The sequence below is a fragment of the Hemitrygon akajei genome, chromosome 3, assembly GCF_048418815.1.
Source record: "Hemitrygon akajei chromosome 3, sHemAka1.3, whole genome shotgun sequence".
NCBI lineage: Eukaryota > Metazoa > Chordata > Chondrichthyes > Myliobatiformes > Dasyatidae > Hemitrygon > Hemitrygon akajei.
The window spans coordinates 21,465,362-21,487,638 of NC_133126.1; the positions used below are offsets into that span (position 1 = coordinate 21,465,362).

At 42.0% G+C, this 22,277-nt stretch overlaps 1 protein-coding gene across 41 annotated transcripts in view; it reads left to right on the forward strand.

Moving 5' to 3' along the window:
- The first annotated feature begins 312 nt into the window (after window positions 1-312).
- The window catches only part of nrxn3a (neurexin 3a), a 2,216,268-nt gene continuing 2,194,303 nt past the window's right edge, over window positions 313-22,277 (forward strand). For 39 of the 41 annotated variants that reach the window (XR_012098174.1, XR_012098175.1, XR_012098176.1 and 36 more), the window contains exon 1: window positions 313-568. The gene's annotated coding sequence lies outside the window, so the exon portion shown is untranslated. Of the gene's footprint in view, window positions 569-2,601; window positions 2,701-4,527; window positions 4,546-22,277 lie in introns of those variants that run through there. The other 2 variants (XM_073039308.1, XM_073039309.1) reach the window with 2 other exon arrangements.

A 22,277-nucleotide genomic window follows, 5' to 3' on the forward strand; every position in this document is an offset into this window, starting at 1 on the left:
AATCACCCACGAGGGAACGGTGGGTCAAAATCGATGGGCTGAATAGCCTGATTCTGCTCCTTTCTGATGATCTCATGGTCTAACCCTCCCCCACGTCACGATTTCAGTCGAATGCAAACTCCTGAATTACTGTATCGCCATCGGTTCCGTCGCGGCCGCTCGCTGTCCCTCTCGGTCCTTACAGTCGAAACTAGAAAGGCCGTTTCCTTTTTAAATGGTGCGGTTGGTGGTGTGAAGGGCGGGGTTTCGGGGCTGTTCCTCTTGAGGTTGGCTCGCCTGATGAGAGGTTTTGCCATTAACCGGAGTACCAGAGAAAGGGGAGAGAGACAGACAGCCGGAGCGCCGTGACGTGCGGAATCCGCAGCAGAAATAGGGATGATTATATTTTTAAGCTAAACTGTTCAGCATCTCTGGTGGCTGGGGATCAAAGCTACCTACATACCGGTGCATCCATCGCTGCAGCCCTCTTGGGACTCTAATCTCACCGCCGAAAGGATTTAAACTAAAGGGGATCGTATTGGATTTGTTTGTGTGTGTGTGTGTGTGTGTCCGGGACAAGACTTGTCAGGTAGGATTTCTTACGTTTGGCAACGGAAGAAATACTCTTTCACGTGTCTCTTTATGTTTGTGTTGTCTGATATCTCATAATTCAGAGGCACTGTAAATCAACGCCGGCTTTGACTTACATTGCACGCAGAGAGTGAATGAGGATGGACGACGCCTAATGGGTCATCGGGGAGAGAGGACAGCCCGGCCGTAAAAGTTGTGACATCTATATCTATGTTTGGTTTTCCAAACGTGGTGCGTGTTATTGTCAAATGAGAGCAAACAAAGCTGCGGGTGCTGGAAATTTGAAATTAAAACGGGGGATGCTGCGAGTGAGTAACGTTTATGGAGAGAGAGAGAGAGACGGCAGAGAGAGACGTTTCAGGTCAATGAACTTCCGTCGTATACATTCATCTGCACGGGCTGTTTGTTAGCGTGGAGGAGAGGGTCTTTTGGAAATATAGTGGATAGTCGGTGTCTGAAACCCCATACTCCCTGTCCACGGGCTGAACTGCTCTTCGCACGGGAGGAGGGTGTAGGGGATGTGGAGACGAGCAAGTGTTTGCAATGAAGTCTGGTGACTTTGACATTTTCAAAATTAAAACGCAGAGTTTGCAGCTTCTTGTAATGTGTTTGTAAAAATAACGATTATGTGGGTGAAATAAGGCGAAGCTTGATTTGAGAGGTATTATATGACTGAAATAGTGTTAAGAGGCTGAACCGTTTCTCTCTTCTCCCCCCCCCCCCCCCCCCCCCCACACGCGTACTCAATCCTCTCGGTTATTCGCTGTTGGCTCCGAGGCGTCTTCGCTTCCTTAGCGGCTCAATCCCAAAGATCCAAACTGGCTGTAATCGCGCCTACATTCGTGATAAACCTCCCTCGTATTGATCAGAACCGCGAGTCGTACAAAAGCGTGTTGAAGGAGGGGTCGGAAACTGCTTTAGTTAGCCCTTTAAAGATGTGAACATTGGCAGGAGGGTAGGATTTTATGTCTGGGGGAAGAATGGATGAGCTGTAGTGATTTTCCTTCGAACAGAGGTGGCTGGGGGATTAGTGTTCTGAAATGCGGGAATTTAAGAGGAGATTAAATGGAGGGGGTTATTTCACTTAGCAGTAATGGCTGTATGTGAGTGGGGTGGGTGCAACAGAGCAGGTTTAAAGTATCTGGCAGAAGTGTTGAAATGTCTTTTTTTAATCAGGCGGTTGAGTATGGGTGGGGGGTGGTCTGCACCTCATAGTCTGGAACAAGGGTAGCGGCGGAAAACTAAATCACATTGCAAAAAGTACTTGCTTGAGAACCTGATTTGCAATCACCGACCACGAGCTAAGGATTAGGACTAATAGCTATTTCTCGCTGTTGGCCTCGTCGCGACGGGCCAAATAGTCTTTGTTGGTTTCTTTTAAATGGCTATCGATGGGACTGTAAAGACCCAGAATATGTTGTCGATTTTTATTTTAGGTGTAGTGTTCAACGACATATCGTGTTCAAAGTCAATTCCGATAGAGGACTCGATCAGTTTTTGTTTGTACACTCTAAAGTTATAGTTGTTGCTACAAGGCTCGTTCTTGCAGCTCACCGCAACTGTAATATCCTCTTCATCCCATATTGTTACTTTCCAATTGCTCGCAAACTTGGATACTGTCGAGTAAAAATGCATTTATGGCCCATTCTCAATGACACACTTGAACGGTACTTTTTTTTTAAATGACCGGCGACTTTTTAAAACGCTGTGTTAAATTAAAACGTACTTAAAACATGCTCAGTATGAGCACCATCAGCACGTGTGTGCGAACATTGCGGTAAGTCGCCCCGATAGGAATACTGTACACAAAACTCCGGGTGAAATGTACAGCATTGGAGAGTTCTGTTTCTTGCCCTCTTCTGCAATTTAAAAAAAATTATATTTCAACACCAAAATTATGCGGAGTCTATGGAAACATAAAAAAAGATGAGTACCAGCCTCAGGCGAGACACTTTGCGCATTCTCCCGGCGCAAGGAGCTGTTAACATCTTTAAATGGTCTCCTGCTCCTCTGGGATCTCACCCACTCCGAGGTCCACGTATGCTACGTCTGCTGTGACCACCAGCCCCGGTGCGACCGAATTTATTCAATACATCCTTGAACAATGGCAATGCAAGCTGGAGCTAATTTGTAAGCTTTAAAATAATATTTAGTGAATGTATTTACAGGAACGATATTGCAGCGCCCTGAGAACGGGGGAACAATGGGAACAGTTATTTGCCCTTGCAAATGTTGTGAGTTTATTACCTGAGTGCATTCTACATTTCTGACCCAAGGTTATTGAAAGGTGGATTTTTAGAATATCGCAAGCAGAAATGGGCATTCCGACTAGCCGGCAAGCTACGAGAATATACGGCTTGTAGTCTTTAATTGCGAATCTGTGAATTGGACATGTTCAGTCAAGTGCTCTCGTTGTACCATCTGGAGAGGTTTAAATTCTCCGTATTTATCTCTTCGTCGTTTTAAATCAGATTGTTTTGCAAATGCCGGTTATTAATCGGGGAGGGGAGGAACACGTGGACTGGTTTACCATTGAAATAAATCCAGATTTTAGCGAATATTTGACCAGTCTTAGCCGGCATGTTACTTCAGCATTGCATTATATGAAAATATTGCGCCTATCTTTTCACTGAGGGGGACATTTCACAATTTACCCGGTGTTTAATTTAATGCAACACAACTAACAGAACCCGTTTCCAGAAGATTCGTCAAATCGTTGAAGCATAACTTTTTTAAAGTGACATAAGTATAAAAGGGAGTTATGCGCTCAGATGCTGGTGAGCTAAATATAAAATATGGTTATTTAACATTAAACATTTTCAGCGAATGCATGCGTTCGTCCACCAGCGAAATATGGTCAGTTGTTGTTCTAATTTGATACGCATTTCTCGAATTGCACAAACATTACCAAATGAAGGCGATTGCATTTCAAGAACAAGAGATGGAGAAAAGCCATCGCCGATTTCCCTCTAACTACGGGGGTGGGGGCAATATCAGGTCAGTCAGTGAGCAATCCCACGTCGTTTCAGACACCTTTGCGCTACCTGAGTTGGTCGAGAAATGTATTTCTCTGTGAAATACCATAACGCACACAGAGATTGAGAAGCTGGGGGTAGAGGGATGGGGGGGGGGGTGGTTGAAGAAGTTCATTTTTGATCTTACCGGAGTGCACTTGCACATTCGTCCTTTGCAAATTGTTAGTCAAAAATATTATCGGTGTCCTAATGTGAGGTGCGCAGCTCCAGTCTGAATACTCGCTATGTCAGTCACTTCGGAGTTCGAGCGTCAGGCCGAAGAACATAACAAATGGGGTTTAATGTCCCCAGTATAGGAGCTTTATGGGTGTTTTTTTTCCATTTAAAAATACAACACGGATAGGTTCAATGTTAATGGCAAACTATGCAAATATTTGCATCTCTGCATTAATATTATTAGCGCCTTGAAAGAGTATTTTCCAACCTTCAATGTCACTGTAAAGTGGAACGGAGGGAAACCCGATACATTTCTCCATTTAATGCAGATGTAGGAAAGGCGTTGGAAGAGGATTATCGGCTTTTTCATTGCAATGCTTTATTTTTGGATTTTGTTCCTAAATATAAATGAGGTGGGTGGGAGGAGTTGGGAGGTAGTGGGCGAGAAACAGCAGAAAGCTCCAGATATTGGGGCCGGGCGGCTTGTTTATCATCTTCCTGCGAGCGCGCGGCAGAAGCGAGTACCTCGCTTGAGATGGGGGGGGGGGGGGGGGGGGGTCGTACGCATGCGCGCGGCGCCCGCGGGAGGCGCGTGGCGGATGAAAGGAAGGGGCCGCGCGGCACGCGCTCCGGCTCAGGCGGCTCGCGGGCGGCGCGAGGGAGCGCTGGAGGCGCCGAGGTCTCGACGCCCGCAGTCTGCGAGTCGTCCGTGACAGGCGCGGCTCTGCCTTGGCGTTAGTTTTTAAGGTCGCAAAACCCCAGGTGAAATTATTTCAAATAACAGGTGCGATCTGTGGAAACTCCACCGCCTCATAAATTGCTTCGAGACTAGTTCGGGCTGAGACCTTTTATCAGGACTGTCCAGATAAAGGTTGTCTCATCTGAAACCTGAACTGTTCACTTTCCTCCATAGATGCTACCTGACCCGCTGAGTTCCTCCAGTATTTTCTGTGTACGGACCCTGAAAATACACAGAGATTGACTTTAATCTAATTGCAGACCTATGCACAATGCACAAATTTAGTTCATTGTGATGTCGAAGTGCCTAAGAATATCCTGTATATTTATTCACTTTAGAAACTGGTGTAAAAAAATGTTTAGATTATATTTATCTCCAGCTCCAGTGCAACTAACATATGTCTGACCACAAGAAAATCATCATATTTTAAGATTAAAGCCCACAATTTTAGTGATTGTCCTTGATGGTTGTTAACCCTTAGAACAAAATTAATGTTGAATAGCGAACTCAAATAAATCATAAACAATTTGCAGGAGTAACTCAGTGGGTCAAAACCTGCATAAAATATCCACAATAAGTGTTGTGTTTGGTTCTGGTTGCCTCATTATTAGATGGATGTAGAAGCTTTCGAGAGGGTGCAAAGGAGATTTATCAGGATGCTGACTGGACTAGAGAGTGTGCCGTATGAGGACAGGTTGATCGAGCTAGGGCTTTTCTCTTTGGAGCGAAGGAGGGTGAGAGGAGACTTAATAAAAATGTAGAATATGATCAAAGACACAGATCGAATGGACAGTCAGACTTTTCCCCAGGGCGGAAATGACTAATACAACAGGGCATAATATTAAGGCAATTGGTGGGAAGTATAGGGGGATGTGAGAGTTAAGTTCTTTACACAGAGAGTGGTGGTTGTCTGAAATAAAATCAAGCTTGGAATAGATATAATCAGAAATCCACGTGTTTTTAAAGAAATCCTAGGTGGAGCACACTTTTCCATGAATGGTAAAATTGTGATTGTGTTGAATGCTCCACCAGGGGTGATGGTAGAGACAGATACATTATTGGCATATAAGAAAGTTAGATAGGCACATGGATGATATAAAAATGGAGCACTATAGGAGGGATACGTTAGTTTGATTTTAGAGTAGGTTAAAAGGTCAGCACAACATTGTGGGCTAAGGGATCGAACTGTGCTGTAATGTTCTATGAATCAGGATCGTCCTCCTGCTGCATTTTGACATGAAATGATGTTAATTACTTTCCCCTCGCAGATGGTGCTTGACGCACCATTTTCCTCCAGCAGATTGTTGCTCCAGAATCTGGTATCTGTAGTTTCTTGTGTCTCTAGGGAACTGAAGTTATTAGAAATGGAAAGATAGACAAAATACAGTATTTGGTATTTCTGAGGGATGAAGATATTCCCCCCCAACAGCATTACTAGTCATTGTTGTATCTTCATTTATATTTATGTATTAATTTGGAACTGATCATTTTGTGCTGCATAGTATGGGTGGATCCAAATTCCCCAGCAGCATGTTTGGAGTGCCTTTCAGTGCAAGATTATGTAATAGCACACCAGGTGGTGACAGAGAGTTTAGAAATTCAACAGAAAAATGTACAGCCTCATCAATGTCTGTCAATAGTCTTGTATCGTACAATTTGTCTGGATAGCTTCAAGAGAAGATCTTCATCCGTAGCTAGTGCTGATTCATTTATTAGAGCTAAATTTTCTCTTTCATACAACCATTGGTAATTCAAATAGAGTTGAGTGACATTTGGGAAAATGGCTTGCATCCGATCCTGAAATGATGTAACAATTCAGCTCAAGGCTTTCATCAAAAGTGTTCCTGTTGAGTCTTTAGGTTTATTGGATGCATATTCTTTTGTAAATAGATTACCTGTCAAATGTGATCACATTTTAGTTTTCACGTATAATCATTGAACATTTTCTCAAATATATTCCAATTCATCTGTTGTAGCACCTTGTCGAATTATTGGTAACATTAGTCAAAAATCTCCAGCTAGCACTAAAGTAACACCTACCCTTATCTGGAGAGACGAGTCTGAAGTCGTTGGAATTTGGAACAACAGACAATCTGCTGGAAGAACTCAGCCTATCAAGCAGTATCTGTGAGGGGAAGGGAATTCAGACCAAAACCCTGCATCAGTAAACTTGGTTCTTTCCCTTGGATATATTCGCTTCACTGGTTTAAAGCTAGATTTTCTCTTTGTAGTTCAGGTAAATTGGAAATACTCAGACCAATTCCACCCAAAATTTTAGTACCTTAGAAGCACATTGGAATAAAATCTCAGCAATTTTCAGCAGGGAAAATTAAAATTTGGCCTACTGTGGCCAATGGTTGGAATTCTACGGTGGGTTTAGTAAAAAGTCGGGTGCATATCCTCATGCAAAATTTCAGACTTCTAGGTTGTTTCATCATCGAGTAACGTGCAGGACACACAGACATTCTGTTACAAACAAGAAAATCTGTCAATGCTGGAAATCAAAGCTCCACATACAAAATGCTGGAGTAACTTAGCAAGCCAGGAAGCATCTATGCAAAAGAGTCAATGGTGTATGTTTTGGCCGAGACCTATCAGGACATTCTGTTATGTAACTTCAGCTTTCCAGCTGCTTCCATTCTCTTTTTATTACTGTTACAAAGATGTAGAGTCTGAGAGCCTTCAGCCCATCCAGTCCATACTGAACTGTTATTCTGATGAGTCGCATTGACACATACCAGGTCCATAGCCCTCCAGGTCTCTCCCATCCATGTACTTATCCAAACTTAAAGGTTATGATAACTCACATCTACCACTTCTGCTGTTGGCTTGTTCCACACTCGTGCCAACCACTGAGAGAAGAAATTCCCCCTCAGGTTCCCCTTAAGTATTTCACCATTAACCTATTTGTCCTTCAGTTCTAGTCCCACCCAACCTTATTGGGAGAAGCCTACTTGCATTTACGATACTTTTACCTCTCATAATTCTGTACACATCTACCAAATCTCCCCTCATTCTCCTGCACTCTAGAGAATAAATTCCTAACCTATTTGACCTTTTCCTATAACTCAGGTCCCCATGATGCGGCAATATCTTTTATTAATTTTCTGTGTACTCTTTCAATCTTAGTTATATTTTTCCTGCATAGGTGACCAGAACAGTAGCCAATACTCCAAATTTGGCATCAACAACATCTTATACAACTTCCTCATAACATCCCAACTCTTGTACTTAGTACTCTGATTTATGAAGGCCAAAATATCAATCTATGGCCCAGTCGAGTGTAAGTGTGATGCCATTTTCAAGGAAATATGGATCTGTATTCTGTACATGATTCATATCAAAGCTAATACCATGCCACAAAAAGAGATAATAAAGCTAATAACCAAAACTTCTAATTAAGGGGGAAGATGTTAAGAATGTCTAAAGCAGAAAAGAGGGTGGCCCAGTGGAGAGATCCAGTTTTATTTAAGAATACAATTTGGTAATTGTTCTAAACATTGTAATAATTTCATCAGGGATTTTAGTGTTTGGGAAAAGTATTTCCCAGTCTCTGATGTAACTGCAAAGTGGAAAAGTTTACTTACTTTACCATATTTGTTTACTTAGTGCATTTTTTGGGGGAAGAAGATGGGAAGTTTATTTTGCAGAAGAATAATGTATTTTTAATTGGAATTGTCACTTGAGGCTCCCTGGGATTTTTTGTTCAACTGCACAGTTTCAGTGGAAAAAAAATTAAGAGCAAATGTGATTTTGTTTTGGAACAGAAATAGACTAACCAGCTCCTAAGGCCTGTTCTCCCAATCATCATTGGCTGATCCCTTCTCTCACCTAGATTAGCTCCAGCGTCTTTAATACTGTTGTTTAAAAAAAAAATCAGATTCAGATTTAATATCACCAGCATATGTCATGAAATTTGTTAGTTTTATGACAGCAGTACATTGAAATCCATGATAAATAAATAGAGAAAAAACTGAGTTACATTAAGTATATATATCTCTATTAAATAGTTAAGTTAAAAAAGTAGTGCAAAATAACAGAATTAAAACAGTAGTAAAATAGTGTTCATGGGTTCAAAGTCCATTTAGAAATCGGATGGCAGAGGGGAAGAAGCTATTCCTCAATTCCTGAGTGTGTACCTCCAGGCTTCTGTACTGTATCTCCTTCCTGACGGTAACAGTGTAAAGAGGGCATGTCCTGGGTGGTGGGAATCCTTAATGATGGACGCTGCCTTCCTAAGGCACCACTCCTTGAAGATGTCTTGGATAATATAGAGGCTGGTACCCATGACAGAGCAGACTAATTTTACAAGTTTCTGCAACTTATTTCGATCTTGTGCAGAATACTAGGTTAATATTTTGTACGACTTCTCATGAGAAAAGCCTGGACACTTCATTTAGCTTTACGGGCCACAGATTGGAATAATCTTTGAGCAGTTGGAAAAGTTATGTGAAAGCTTTTTGTTCAGGCAACCTAATTTAGTCAATCTAAGCAATGCTCCTGCCTGAATAATATACATCCAATTTATTTTAGATGCTCGCACAATATCGTAACAAAATGGAATGTTTAAGAAACTACTGAGTGAAATATATTGGCAATGTATTTTTTCTGAAAATATTATTCTGACTAAATAATGGGACTCTTTCTTTTGAAACCCCTCAAAGAAGCTGTTATTTGAGGTGAATCTTTTCATTGCACCTGTAAGACTGTGATACTAACCTCTCTAAGGATGAGCTCAAGGCAGCTGGAAAGCCATTGGAGTCCTGTCAACTCCAGTGGCTCACTGTGATGTTTCATATTTAAGAATGGTTAGCAGGTGGATTTTGCCATGGCTTATAGGCTGCATTCAAGTACCCAAGGAGAAAGAAGAGGAATTTAAATAAAACTTTGCATTTATGTAGCAACTTTCACAATGTTCCAAGCTCAGAAAGGTTACAGAACAGTAGGAGCTGAATTCAGCAATCAAGTCTATGCAAGCTTGTCACTGAAATAACAATGCTGGAATGGAAAAATATGGAAAAATAATATTTGTATTCTATCATTGTTGGCCTTGTTGACAGTAATATCAATATTACATCTTGGTGAGAAATAGAAAATGATGAACCCTACCTGTAATTAATAGCTTCTTTGTCTCTGATATTTACCTTTGACAAATGGTTATGGATCACATAGATAATATAAACATTTGTCAATGTTTTTTGGACCACCCCAACTCAATATAAATTTTGTTGTGTTGCTGATTGTATAATGTGGTTAATCAATATATTTTAAGCCTATAAAATGAAATATATTGGCAAATATTTGCTTGAAATTTAATTACTTGAATGTTGATGCATATCAACAAAATGACAAGTAGATATTGTTATAGTGATCAATAAAGGAAGATACAATTATGACCATGTCATATACAGTATTCAGAAATCATTAATTTGTATCAGAAGAGAAGATATAGGAACAGAAATTGGAAAAAAGTGTATCCTCTTTAGAAAGTATAACCATTGGTTTCTCTCCTGCATCAGGGGAAATTCACCATTATTGGTGACTTGACCATGTGAAATCAATGTAGTTGGAAGTAGCAAAACACTTAAGGATATTTTTTTCAAGCATTATGACAAAGTGGAATAAAGATGTTTGATATTTGTTCCAGAGAAATGACTTCACTGATATTTCGAGGCAAAGTTTTCAGGGGATTATCATAAAATATGACTACTGTTGTGTATAACTTGTTGCTTTTTTCTTTTTGGCATAAAATAAGTTTTGAAATATTGTAGTTTTTCTTTTTGTATTACCTTGATGTACTTAAATTCAGAGTGATCTATCTAGATGGCATGCAAAACTAAGCTTTTCATGCTTAGTTGATAACTTGTTACAATTATTAAAACAATTACCAATCAGTTACAAATATCAGTTACTAGAGTAACTTAAGGGTATCAAAGTGCTTGAGGATACAGTTATTTTATACTTAGTATCAAACTGATGGCCTAGTATCTGGGCATGAAGTTACCTCAGGTATGAATATTAAAGTCATCATTTTGTTTCATATTGCTTGAAAACTTCTTTTGCTGCTCATTTGCTGCATCTAGATTGCAGTGTGGAAATGGGCATGAACAGAATTTTGGTCTTCTGTGACATGCATTGGAATGATCTCTTAAAAATATGTTGAAAGCATTACTTAAGCCTAGGTTGTTCTTAGAACCATTAACTTACAGTAGTGCCTCCTGCTTCTAGTCAGTAAATGATCAATCCTCTTTTGCCCCGTGGTTGGATCCTTAAGACATCTTCAGTGACATTATCTTTAGCATACATCTTGTCCTTAAGTATAAAAGCAGGAATGCTGTTGGTGAGAGCCATCTGGAGCAACTCAGTGGGCTGAGCAGCATCTATGGACGTAAAGAATTGTTGATAAATACAATATATTCTGCAGATGCTGAAAATCTTGTGCAACACACACAATATCCTGGTGGAACTCAGGAGGTCAAGCAGCATCTATGGAGTAAACAGTTGACATTTAAGACTGAGACCTTTAATGGATTCTGTTCTCAGGGTGTTACTGATGCAGCATTGCCTTGCATGTGTAATTGTATCCAATGGCCAGACACTCCCAGAACACACAAAGTTTCCTTGACTCCTGAAATGGCTCATGAAAAAGGTGGTCATTTGGATTTATTTACAGTGCCTATAAAAAAATGTTCACCCCCCCCCCCCCCCGGAAGTTTTCATATTTTATTGTTTTACAGCATTGAATCACAGTGGATTGAATTTGGCTTTTTTGATACTGGTCAACAGAAAAGACTCTTTCATGTCAAAGTAAAAACACATTTCTATAAATTGGCCTAAATTTATTACAATTTTAAACAAAAAATAATTAATTGCATAATTACTCAACCCTTCTAGTCAGTATTTAGTAGATCCACCTTTGGCAGCAATTACGGCCTTGAGTCTGTACGGATAGGTCTCTATCAGCTTTGCCCATCTGGACACTGCAATTTTTCCCCATCCATCTTTACAAAACTGCTCAACCTCTGTCAGATTGCACGGGGATAATGAGTGACAGCCTTTTTCAAGTCCAGCCATAAATTCTCAATTGGTTTGAGGTCTCTGGTTTAGACACTCTAGGACATGTATGTCAAACTCAAGGCCCGCGGGCCAAATCCGGCCTGTGGTGGAATTATCTTTGGCCCGTGAGATAATATCTAATTACTATTAAAGCTGGCCCCAGTAATCGAAGCGCCTATGGTGTATGATATGGCTAATGCTGAGTTTATTCAGGTACCAAGTTTTCAGGGTTTTTAGTGTTTATTTGGCAGTCTTGCTCGGCAGTCTTCTTCATAAGAAACGGAATTTGTAAAGTGAAACACTTTGTAGTTATAGCAGAGACTGAGACACATGAGAGCAGGCTGAAAAAACGGAGGCAACGAAAGCTGCGTTCACACGCGTCCGACTGATCCGGCCCACATGAAGCTGCATTTTGCTCAATCCGGCCCGTGACCTAAAATGAGTTTGACACCCCTGCTCTAGGACATCAACTAGATGTCATTCCTGTGTAGCTTTGGCTTTATGTTTGGGGTAATTGGCTTGCTGCAGAACAAAAGTTCTCCCAGTTTGCAGTTCTCTTGCAGACTGCATCAGGTTTTCTTCCAGGATTTCTCTGTATTTTGCTGCAATCATTTTACCCTCTACCTTCTCAAGCCTTCCAAGGCCTGCTGCAGTGAAGCATCCCTAGAGCATGATGCAGTGACCACCATGCTTCATGGTAGGGATCACAAACAAAAGAAAATCTGCAGATGCTGGAAATGCAAGTAACACACAGAAAATGCTGGAGTAACTCAGCAGACCAGGTAGCATCTATGGAAAAGAGCATTGTCAAAGTTTCAGGCTGAAACCCTTCGGTAGGACTGGAGAAAAAAAGTTGAGGAGTAGATTTAAAAGGTGGGGGAGGGGAGGGAGAAACACAAGGTGATAGGTGAATCCTGAAAGGGGAGGGATGAAGTAAAGACTTTGGAAGTTGATAGGTGAAAGAGACAGAAGGCCATGGAAGAAAGCAAAAGGGGGATGAGCACCAGAGGGAGTTGATGGGTGGCAAGGAGATATGGTGAGAGAGGAAAAAGGGGATGGGAAATGGTGAAGGGAGGGGGTGGTTGAGGGTATTACCAGAAGTTGGAGGAATCGATGTTCATGCCATCGAATTGAAGGCTACACAAACTGAATATAAGGTGGTGTTCCTCCAACCTAAGTATGGTCACATCACAACAGTGGAGGAAGTCATGGATAGACATATTGGAATGGGAATGGGGAGTGGAATTAAAGTGTGTGGCCGCATTTGCTGCTCTTGATGTGGCCTTTTTTTTACATTGGTGAGACCAACTTCAGATTAGATAACTACTTTGATGAGCACCCAACTTAGCACGCCATGGCCATCTGGAGCTCCTGATTGCTAGCTATTTTAACTCTCTTCCCCTTTCTCACAATGACCTGACTGCCTTTGGCCTCCTCCATTGTCAGTGTGAGGCTAAATGCAAACTAGGAGGATTGTATCCCATATTCTGCCTGAGTAGCTTACAACCTGATGGCATGAACATTGGATTCTCCACTTTCAGATAAGCTGTTCCCCTGTCTTTTTTTTCAATAGTTCAGTAGTTCCATCTAATATCAGAGAAATGTCTACAATATACAACCTGAAATTCTTGTTCTTCGCAGACATCCACAAAAACAGAAGAGTGCCCCAAAGAATGAGTGACAGTAAAAACGCTAGAACCCCAAAGCCCCCCTACTCCTCCCATTCACAGGCAGCAGCAGAGCATCAACCCTCCCCTCCCCATTTACTTAAGCAAAAAAAAGCATCAGCACCATCCAGCGACCAGTCAAGCAATAGCAAAACCCCCAAGAGAGACCATGACCTGCAGTACAAGAAAAACAAATCATTCTCCTATTCTTTGCAATTCTGTCTGCTCTCTGCCCTTCCAGCCTCCCTATCATCCTCTCTTTCATCCCTTCTCTATTCACTGCATCTGACCAACATCCACTCACTCCTTCCACTGGAACCCTTCCCTAATTGTTCCCATCCCTTTATTTGGTTCCATGCCCACTTATGAGATTCCATCATCTGCAGCCCTTTGTTGCCTCCATTCATCACCTTACAGCCTCTGTTGCTACTTCCAATCTTCCCGTATTTCACCTCTCCTCACCTACATCCACTCTTCACTTGCCAGCTCTAGCTCCACCCCTTTCACCCCACTTGAGACTCAGTGAGCCAAATACCATTATTCTGCTCCTATGTCTGGGGAGCCTCTTAATACAGCACTCAGTATCTCCCCTTTCTCTTTCAGTCCAGATGAAGAGTCTGACCCAAAATGTGGACTGTCCATTTCCCTCCAGAGATGCTGCAAGACCCATGTAGTTAAAGAGAGCAAGTTCAACAGACAGAACAGGCAGGAGCATTGACCACTTCCTCTGGTGTCTCATTACCACAACCCACTGTGTAATGAAGTTACCTCTCAGATCTCTTTTAACTTTCTCCCATCTTATCTTGTATCCATGCCCTCTAGTTTTGACCATAAGACATAGGAGTAGGTTCAGGCTATTTGGCCCATCAAGTGTCCTCAGCCATTCCATCATGGCTGATTTATTATCCCTCTCAACCCCATTCTCCTGCCTTCTCCCCATAACCTTGGCCACCCATATTCATCAAGAACATACCAATCTCTGTTTTAAATATACCCAATGACATTGCCTCCACAGCCATCTGTAGCAATGAATTCCATGGATTCACCACCTCTGGCTGAAGAAATTCCTCTTAATCTCTGTTCTAAACGGATGTCCGATTTTGAGACTGTGCCTGCTGGCCCTAGATTTCCCCATGACCGGAATTTTTCTCTCCACATCCATTCTATTTAGACTTTTCAGTATCTGATAGGTTTCAATGAGATCCCACCTCATTCTTGTAAACTGCAGTGAGTACAGGCCCAGAATCAAGACCAAGGAGATGGTGGTGGACTTTAGGAGATCTAGGCCTCATATGGAGCCAGTGATCATTAATGGAGAATGTGTGAAGCAGGTTAAGACCTACAAGTATCTGGGAGTACAGTTGGACGAGAAGCTAGACTGGACTGCCAACACAGATGTCTTGTGCAGGAAGGCACAGAGTCGACTGTACTTCCTTAGAAGGTTGGCGTCATTCAATGTCTGCAGTGAGATGCTGATGATGTTCTATAGGTCAGTTGTTGAGAGCGCCCTCTTCTTTGTGGTGGCGTGTTGGGGAGGAAGCATTAAGAAGAAGGACGCCTCACGTCTTAATAAGCTGATAAGGAAGGCGGGCTCTGTCGTGGGCAAAGTACTGGAGAGTTTAACATCGGTAGCTGAGCGAAGGGCGCTGAGTAGGCTACGGTCAATTATGGAAAACCCTGAACATCCTCTACATAGCACCATCCAGAGACAGAGAAGCAGTTTCAGCGACAGGTTACTGTCGATGCAATGCTCCTCAGACAGGATGAAGAGGTCAATACTCCCCAATGCCATTAGGCTTTACAATTCAACTGCCAGGACTTAAGAACTTTTTTTTTTTTTAAAGCTATTATTAATGCTTTTTGAGTTAGTGATTTAGATGCATATCATATTATTACTGAGTTAAGTATTGTATGTAAGGAGTTTTTGCTACAACAAGTGTATGGGACATTGGAAAAAATGTTGAATTTCCCCATGGGGATGAATAAAGTATCTATCTATCTATCTATCTATCTATCTATCTAAAATCTCGTCACAAATTTGATTAGTGGAATTGTTCCCATGAACCTCCTCTGGACACTCTCCAATGCCAGCACATCCTTCCTTTGAAAAGGGACCCAAAACTGCTCATAATACTCCCAAGAATGGTCCAACCAATTCCTTATAAAGCATCAGCATACATTTTTGCTTTTATATTCTAGTCTTCTTGAAATGAATGCTAACATTGCATTTGCTTTCCCTACCACCAACTCAACCTGCAAGTTTGCGGGGACATTGCGGGAATCCTGTACTCAGACTTCCTAGACCTTTTGCACCTCTGATTTCTGAATTTTCTCCCATTTAGAAAATATTTTATGTCTTTATTGCTTCTACCAAAGTGCATGACCATAAACTTCCCTGCATAATGATCTACCTGCCACTTCTTTGCCCATTCTGCTAATCTGTCCAGGTCCTTCTGCAGGCTTCCTGCTTCCTCAACACTACCTGCCCCTCCACCTACCTTCATATTGTCCACAAACTTGGCCATAAAGCCACCAATTCTGTCATCCAAATTATTGACATGTTTCATGAAAAGAAGCAGTCCCAAAACACTGGTCACCAGCAGCCAAATGTTCCCCTTTGATCCTACTTTTTGCTTCCTGTCGGTCAGCCCATCTTCCTACCCATGCTAGGATCTTTTCTTTAATGCCATGGGCTCTAGTTTTGTTCAGCAACCTCATGTGTGGTACCTTGTCAAAGGCTTTCTGAAAATCCAGGTAAACAACATCCACTGATTCTCCTTTGTCTATCCTGTCTGTTATTTCTTCAAAGAATTCCAGCAGATTTGCCAGGCAAAATTTCCCCTCAAGGAAACCATGCTGACTTTGGCCTATTTTGTTATATGCCTCAAAATACCCTGAACTCTCATCTTTAATGGACTCCAATATCTTTGTAATCACTTGTAAGACTAACTGGCTTATAATTTCTTTTCTTCTGCCTCCCTCACTTCTTAGAGTGGAGTGACATTTGCAATTTTCCGGTCCTCCAGAACCATTCAAGAATCTAGTGATTCTTGAAGGATCACTGCTAATGCCTTCACAATCTCTTCATCTAACTCTTTCAGAACCCTTGGGTGTAATCCATCTAGTCTATCTTCAGACTTCTCAGCTCCCTAAGCATCTTCTTCTTAGATCTTCTTGAACTACACTCACTTCTTCCTTCGACACACTTGAATTTCTGGAAAACCGCTTGTGTTTTCCAAGTGATGACTAGTGCAGAATATTTAGTAAGTTCCTCCAGTGTTTCTTTGTCCCCCATTGTCTGCCTGAGTTTTACTCTTTATGTATCTGAAAAAGCTTTTAGTATCCTATTTTATATTATTGGCCTGCTTACACTCATATTTATCTTTTGTTCCATTATTGCTTTTTTAGTTTCCTCCTGTTGGTTTTTAAAAGCTTCCCAATCTTCTAGGTTCCCACAATTTTTTTCTATATTGTAGGCTGTCTCTTCTGCTTTTATGCTGTCTTTGACTTCCCTTGTCAGCCTTTACAATACTTCTTTTGAACTTTCAAACCCTGGGGAAGACTAACCATGCATCGTATCTAAACACCTCATGATTTACTAAATTTCTATGAGGTCAACCTTCATTTTGTATTCTAAGTAATAAAGTGTGGCCAGCTTCTCCCTATAACTTGGGCCCTCTGGTTCAAACAGCATCCTGTAACGCTCTTCTGCACCACCTCCAGTTTGACAATGTCCTTCCGACAACAGGGTGGCTGATAGTGTACACAATACACTAAGTGGTCTCACCAATGACTTGTGTAACTTCAACAGTCTCTAATCATACCTTTATGTCATGACTGATGAATTCTAAACACTTTCTTCACCAAACTGTCTACTAATACAGCTGCTTTCAGCAAGCTGTGCACTTGTACTCTCACATCCCTATTTCTCTTTGTGAAGGGATACATTTAGTTCCATGTCCTGCTATCCACTGCATAGGTCCTACCTGGTTTGAATGTCCAAATTGTATCCACTCACACTTATATAAATTGGAGACCATTTTCCATTAATTTCCCTAACTGATTAGGATCTCTTTGTAATCAACCTCATTATCAGCATGACCCCCCTCCCCACCACCAGTTTAGTATCATTGACAAACTTGCTAATTGTGCTACGTACAGTCATATCCAAATCGTTTACGTGAATAATGATAGTCTCAACACTGACCCTTGAGGCACCCCACCAGCCACAGGCGTCCAGTCGGACAATCAACCTTCAACCATCAGCCTCTGCTTCCTATAACTGAGCCAACTCTGAATGCATCTCACTATCTCTCTTCCCCCAACCCAGCCTGAATCCTATGCAATACAACTTTCCAGATCAGCCTACCATGCAGGACCTCGTCAGATGTCTTACTAGAGTCCATATAGACAACATTCACTGTCCTACCTTCATCTACTACTACTACTTAGTTACATCTTCAAAAAACTCCAAAAGACTCATCAGACATTTTCTACCTGTGTCACTGGTACCAACATGTACAACAACCTCTGGCTACTCGCCCTCTCCCCTTGAGATTCTTCTGAAACTGATCAGAGACTACCTTGACCCTGGCTCTCAGAAGGCAACATAACATTATAGTTTATTGCTTGCAGCTACAGAATCCCTTGTTTGTGTCCCTACCTATCGAATCTCTATAGCAAACACAAAGTACACTGCAGATGCTGTGGTCAAATCAAGACATACAGAAAAGCTGGATGAACTCAGCAGGTCGGGCAGCATCCGTTAAAAGGAGCAGTCAATATTTCAGGCCGAGACCCTTCGTCAGGACTAAAGAAGGAGGGGGCAGGGGCCCTATAAAGAAGGTGGGGGGAGGGTGGAAAACCAATCAGAGGAAAGATCAAGGGGTGGGGGAGGGGAAGCAGGGAGGGGATAGGCAGGAGAGGTGAGCTTACTCACTGGGTAGAAAAAGAAGGCAGAGTCATGAGAGGTCTGTCTCCTCTTCTAGCTGCCTATCACCTCTCACGACTCTGCCTTCTTCTACTACCCATAGTGCTTTCCCCTTAGATTCCTTCTTTACCTCTCCTGCCTATCCCTTCCCTGCTTCCCCTCCCCCACCCCTTGATCTTTCCTCTGATTGGTTTTCCACCCTCCCCCCACCTTCTTTATAGGGCCCCTGCCCCCTCCTTTAATCCTGACGAAGGGTCTCGACCCAAAACGTTGACTGCTCCTTTCAACGGATGCTGCCTGACCTGCTGAGTTCATCCAGCTTTTTTGTACATCTTGAATCTCTATAGCTCTCTCTGTCTCCAGCCTGCCCTACTATGCATACATCAGACACTATCATGGTTCTCTGATTGATGGTGTTACTCTCCTCTGGAAGGATATCTGCCCAAATAGTATCCAGAATTTTATATGTTATTGAGAGGAATGGCCACAGGTGAATCCTGCACTCCCTCCCTTCCCCTTCTCTCAGTGGTCAACTTTAGTGACCACTTCACTAAAGCACTTGTCTGTGATGCTCCTGTGTGAATCCATCTGCTGCTCCCGCCACTTTGCAAAGTAGTGGATAGTAAATTCTGCCTAGGGTTTTGAAGCACCTTCCGTCAAATTTGCCTCAGTATCATCAAATGGCACGGATGATCATTTGGGCTTGGAGAGATTTGGGGGATAGATGTCAAACAAAACACGTATAACATAGAACATAGCCTTTTGGCCCATGATGTCTGCCGACCTTTTAACCTACACAAACAATAATCTAACCCTTCCCTCCTACTTAGCCCTCTAGTTTTCTTTCATCCATGTGCCTATTTATAAGTCTTTTAGATGCCCCAATGTATCTGCTTTTAACACCATCCCTGGCACCCAAACATCCACCATTATCTGTGTTAAAAATAACTAACTTCTGACTTTTCTCTACTCATCTTAAAATTAAGGTCAGTCAAGTCTGACCCAGAGACAAGTGATATTAGTGTCCAAGTCTGACACATCCTGGTAATGATTCCTGGTTGGGTTAGGAAAAAGAAAGCTCCAGGGGACTTGAGTATAAATAAGATTCAGATTGGCTATGATCAGGCTGAATTTGGATGGAGAATTAATTGTATATGCCAACATATGTCTACAGCATTAGCAGCCAAGGATGGTGGTTGGAGTGGAAATGGGATGGATATTTGAAGTGACAGGAAGCCTTTTTTTCACTTCTGCAAACTGAATGAAGGTTTTTGATACTGCTTAGAGCCAGGCTAGTTCCCTTAGCTACACCTATTATTTGCTGTAAATGAGTGGAATTAAAGGAGAAATTGTTCAATACGTGATCGTTCAGTCCAAAGGAGGGTGATGTTCAACGGGAACTGATCAGTCCTTCCTCCTCTCTATCCTTTTGCCTTCCAAACAGGCTATTCCCTCTCTATTTACTCTTCCTAATTCTTCTCTGCCAATCTCTACTCCCCTTCTCATGGTATATGTCCTTTACCTTGCCTTCCCACCTTCAGTAACCCCAAAAGCTCTTTTCATGTGAAGGATTGACCTTCTGCCAATTGAAAGTGAAAATGATGGAGCCATTAAATAGGTCAAGTAGCATCTATAGAGAAATAGAGTTATTGTTTCAGGTTGAAGAAACTTCATCTGAATTATTTTATTCCGGGGTTCCCAGCCTGTGGTCATGGATCCCTTAATCCATGGCGTAAAGAGTTTGGGAAGCCCGGCTTTATTGGTACTTCTCTGTTTTGTGATGAAGATGAAGTAACACAGTATACTGTAAATCACTTAAATGGGGGGATGGGGGCAGTGATCTGATAATTGAGATCTATACAACAATATAGCACAATACTGACTTTTCAGTCCATAATCTTGTGCCGGCATTTAAAACTCCTCTCAGATCAATTTAACCCTTCCCTCCTACGTAGCCCTCAATTTTCTATCATTCATGTGGCTATCTAAGAGTTTCTTATATGTCCCTAATGTATCTGCTTGTGCTATACCCCTGTTAGGGTGTTCCATGCAGTCAGTTATTTTACCACTCACTGAAAAGTATCCTCAACCAAAGATTTCTTAAAAGAATATGAATTTGCAATTATATCTGTTTTAAGCTTGATTTCCAACCAAGCAACCACCACTCTCTGTGTAAAGAACTTGCCTCTGACATCCTCCCCCTCATACTTTCCTCCAATCATTTTAAAATTATGCCCTTTGTATTAGCCATTTCCGCCGTTTTCTGGCTATCCCTTCAATCTACGTGTGCTTCTTATCATCTTGTACACCTCTCGTCCTCCTTTACTCCAAAGAGAAAAAAGTTAGCTCTCTCAACCTATCCACATAAGACACCCTCTCTATTACGGGCAGCATCCTGGCAATCTGTTCTGCACCCTCTCTAAAGCTTCGATGAGAGGCCTTTGTTGGTGGGGATCAATCATGGATGTGGCGTCCTGGCAGTCGAGGTACACAGGCCTGGGCAGTACAATATGGAGAGTAACCTGTTGCCCATTCAGCAAGCTCCCCTCCTCCAAGCATCTGATGAACCCAAAGGAATGTCAGAGGCCAATACAGTTTCACACCAGCAGCATTACAGAAATTGCCAGTCAGTGTTTAAGTCGATGTAAGACTGCCTTTAGGGGTTTCAGCTCTGGACTTTTCCCTCGAGATTTATTCCTGAAGCCTTTCCCAAGTGTGGGTATAGCCTCAAGGCAGTGTAGGTCTGTGATCAGAGTTCTCCTTCTAGATGAGCTGTCAACTCTGGCTGTTGATGAACCCAATCTGCTCAAGACGACTGGTTTTAAGGCATCTTTGCCTCTTCTCCTGTCGGAAGAAACAGTTCCATTGGGTTTAGTAGCTAAGTCACATGTGAGGCCAGAAGCTGGACTTGATTTTCAGAGGCGATTTAAGGTGCGTGCCATTGGGAGCATTTAGTAGGTCTCCATTACCGCCTCAGCTATAACAACCTTCAGGAACCTCTGAAGCTTCCATGTTCTTCCTGTAATGAGAACGGAAGACAATACTCCAAGTGAGGTCTAACCAGGTCTTTATAGAGCTGCAACATTACCTCGCGGCTCTTGAGCTCAATCTGCTGAATAATGAAGGCCAACATTCTGTATGCTTTCTTAACCAGCCTATTAACATGTGCGGCAAGTTGGAAACGTGAAATTGTCTGCTTTATAAGGTAAAACAACTAGAAAGCGTATCATGTAAATTCTGAGGGATCACAGCATTCTAATGGATCTGAGTGTTCTAATGGATGATTTTCAGAAAGCCAGTAAGTGGCTGGGAAAGCAGACAATGCTGTTGTTCAGTAGGTCAGGCAGTAGCAGTGGGGAGAGAAACAGAGGAGACATTTTACATCAGGGACCCTTACTCAAGTTTGGAAGGTTTGAAGGTGCATTAATGTTTAGAGATGGAGAAGGAGTTAAGAGAACGGTCAGTAGTAAAGGAGGTGGTATTAAGGACAGCAAATGAAATGTTAGCATTTGTTTTGAGAGGATTAAAATATAAAAGAAAGGAAATAATACAGAGGCTAAGGCACAGGTCAGACCACACATTATGAGCAGTTTTGGGTCCTTTTTCTAAGAAAGGATATGCTGGCATTGTAAAGGTTCCAGAGGAGATTAAAGAGAATGATGCTAGGAAAGAACGGATTAATGTATGAGCAGCATTTGATGGTTCTCAACTAGTGCTCACTGGAATTTTGAAAAAAGGAGGAACTCATTGAAACTTATTAAATATTGAAAGGCCTTGATAGAGCGGATGTGGAACGGATGTTTCCTATGGTGAGAGAGGTTCGGAGCTGAGAGCAGAGTTCCGGAATACAAGGACCTCCCTTTAGAACAGCGATGAATCAGAATCAGGTTTATTATCACCAGCATGTGGCGTGAAATTTGTTAACTTAGCAGCAGCAGTTCAATGCAATACATAATATAGAAGGAAATAAATAAATCAATTACAGTATATGTAACACACACACAAAATGCTGGTGGAACGCAGCAGGCCAGGCAGCATCTATAGAGAGAAGCGCTGTCGATGTTTCGGGCTGAGACCCTTTGTCAGGACTAACTGAAAGGAAAGATAGTAAGAGATTTGAAAGT